Source organism: Octopus bimaculoides, chromosome 6 (assembly GCF_001194135.2).
Source record: "Octopus bimaculoides isolate UCB-OBI-ISO-001 chromosome 6, ASM119413v2, whole genome shotgun sequence".
NCBI lineage: Eukaryota > Metazoa > Mollusca > Cephalopoda > Octopoda > Octopodidae > Octopus > Octopus bimaculoides.
Genome location: NC_068986.1, coordinates 73,541,349 through 73,544,056, shown reverse-complemented (window position 1 = coordinate 73,544,056; position 2,708 = coordinate 73,541,349). Strand labels below are relative to the sequence as shown.

Here is a 2,708-nt window from a genome sequence, read left to right as displayed (position 1 = left end):
ATATATATATATATATATATATATATATATATACATATATATATATACATATAAGTATATACATATGTATATATTCATGTGTGTGTTTTTGTTTCTTTGTCCCTCACCACTGCTTGATAACAGGTGTTGGTTCATTTATGTTCCTGTAATTTAGCAGTTTGGCATAAGAGTCCAATAGAATAAGTATCAGACTTAAATGCATAAGTAATGGGGCCAATTCATTAAATTAAAACCCTTTGTAGTGTTGCCTCAGCATGGCCACAGTCCAATGACTAAAACAAGTAAAAACCAGAAAATAAGTATCTCTGCAAATTTTTTTCCTGATATGCAACATTTTATATAATAGCAAAAAATGCTAGGAATAACAGAATCTCTGAATAAAGAATATAGCATCAAGAGAAAAAAAGACAAGAAAATTGGTCATCTATCAACTGGTAGTGTACTGTAGTAGACAACAATATTAAATTAACAAACTTGGGATTCGAGATGAAGAAATGAAGACAAAGAAAATGAAAGTACAACATACCAGCAGAGTCTGGCACCTGAAGTCTGTTATGTTCAGAGACAAGCAGAAGTAAATACTGTAATTTCAAAATATTTTCTACTTCATAGAAACACATGAATTTATGAAACCAGTGATAAAGGAGATTTAAATGGTATAAGAATACGAAAGATTTAATAACACTGTGTAATAAAATTAATTTTTTTTTTGTCTTTGGTCAATAAGTGTTATTTTCTATTTGCTTCTATCTACAGGGTGTCCACAAGGTCTGGGTACATGGAGCAACTAAAATCATAACATAAACAATTAACTATAAGAAATAATAATTTCTTAAAGTATGTGTTAATCCCCATGTACCCAGACTTTGTGGACACCCTGTAGAAATAAATGGAAAGGACTATACTCCCTTCAAACTTTACTTTTGTCACTTGGACATCCATGTTTTCAAACCGACCTATTTTCCATTACATTTCAAACAGATTCAGTGCTGGTTTGCTGAAGCAGAAATATCATTATAGCAAATATTCTGCTCAATATCATAGATTTTGCTTGTCAGTTGCTTGACCATAACCACTTGAACACGTCCTTTAGTGGCTAACAATATGTGAATCTCTCATCTCTAATGATGAACAGGAGTAGTAGAGAAGCATCGTAGCCATGTGTAGAGAGGGATTCTTTGGGATTTGAATAAATGTAACAAAAAGCAAAGTTTGAAGGAAATATTAGCCATTTTTCATACTTCCCAGGGGTTGTTGTTGGCACTCCCGTTGCTTACGACATCAAGGGTTCCAGTTGATCCAATCAACGGAACAGCCTGCTCATGAAATTAATGTGCAAGTGGCTGAGCACTTCACAGACACGTGTACTCTTAACGTAGTTCTCAGGGATATTCAGCATGACACAGTGTGACGAGGCTGACCCTTTGAATTACAGGCACAACAGAAACAGGAAGTATAAGTGAGAGAAAGTTGTGCCGGAGCCTCATGGAGCTTTAAGTGTTTTCGCTCAATTAACACACACAACAACCGGTCTGGGAATCAAAACCGCGATCCTATGACCGCGAGTCCGCTGCCCTAACCACTGGGCCATTGTGCCTCCACTTACCAGGGGTAAGCAAATAGGAAATAACAGTTGCTACCTAAGAACAAAAATTGTGTTACACAGTAAAATTTAAATATGTCATCAAATATATATATCCATGCATCGTTATTATTATTTTGAACGTCACTAACACCATTGTCAATTTATCACAATCATATTTGATGTCTATTTCTAATTACATTGTTATTATAATGCTTCATGTCTATTGTTCTAAAGTTTAACATGTCTACTTAATTATTTCTCTTCAGCCTATGATCTTCATTATTATTTATTTCAGTGATAATCTCATAAATCACAACCTAACTTACAAGTGTCTTAATACTTTTTACTCAACTTCTATTCTTATTAATTAACACTAATTACTCTAGCCAATAAGAACTTCTACATGGTCATTCAATCTGTTAGAAATAGCAGTCAAATCACACCCTGCCATCTTCAAGAAAAATGGACATGCTGGGTAATGTGATCCAGTGCTCCCTGATTATATCAAAAAGACAAGATGGTCATGGCTGGAATGTCTTTAATCAAAGGCCTGATACAGTCAGAGTTTACTTGGAACAATTAACAACAGCCAGTGCAACTGTCTCCTATTATTCATCTTTATCAGGGCTCAGTTTTTCAGCACCCTTTATATTTACAAAGATCCTCCAGGCCAAAACAGAGGAACCTAAGAATGGTTCTGTATGGGAATTACTGTATGTTGATGACCTAGTTCTCAGAGATGAATTTGTAGAAGAATTTAGGGACAAAATTCCAAACTTGAAAGCAAAACCTACAAATTGAAAGGCCTGAAGGTAAACCTAGTGAAGATTTATCAGGAAAGAAGACAGGCTTTGAGTCATGTCGACCGGATAAGCTTAATATCCCTAATGAGTGAATCTGGTAGAAATTCTGTGCTGCATCATGGAATTTTGTCAATGAACAGGTCGCAGTCTCAAAGCAACGAAAATATTTTGGCAAAATGAATTTAAATGTTGAAGTGAATCTAACGGTTTTTGTGTGTTTCTTAAATGGCTTATAAACACCTTCCACGCTGCAATTGTTTTCGTTCCAGCACACGATCTCAGATCAGGTCACTTGCTATGCAAGTACATCTCCATAATAT

At 35.0% G+C, this 2,708-nt stretch overlaps 1 protein-coding gene across 1 annotated transcript in view; it reads right to left on the bottom strand.

The window, feature by feature from the left end:
• LOC106873829 (pleckstrin homology domain-containing family H member 1) overlaps nucleotides 1-2,708 on the bottom strand; it is a 949,845-nt gene that overhangs the window by 709,602 nt on the left and 237,535 nt on the right. The window lies entirely within an intron of this gene.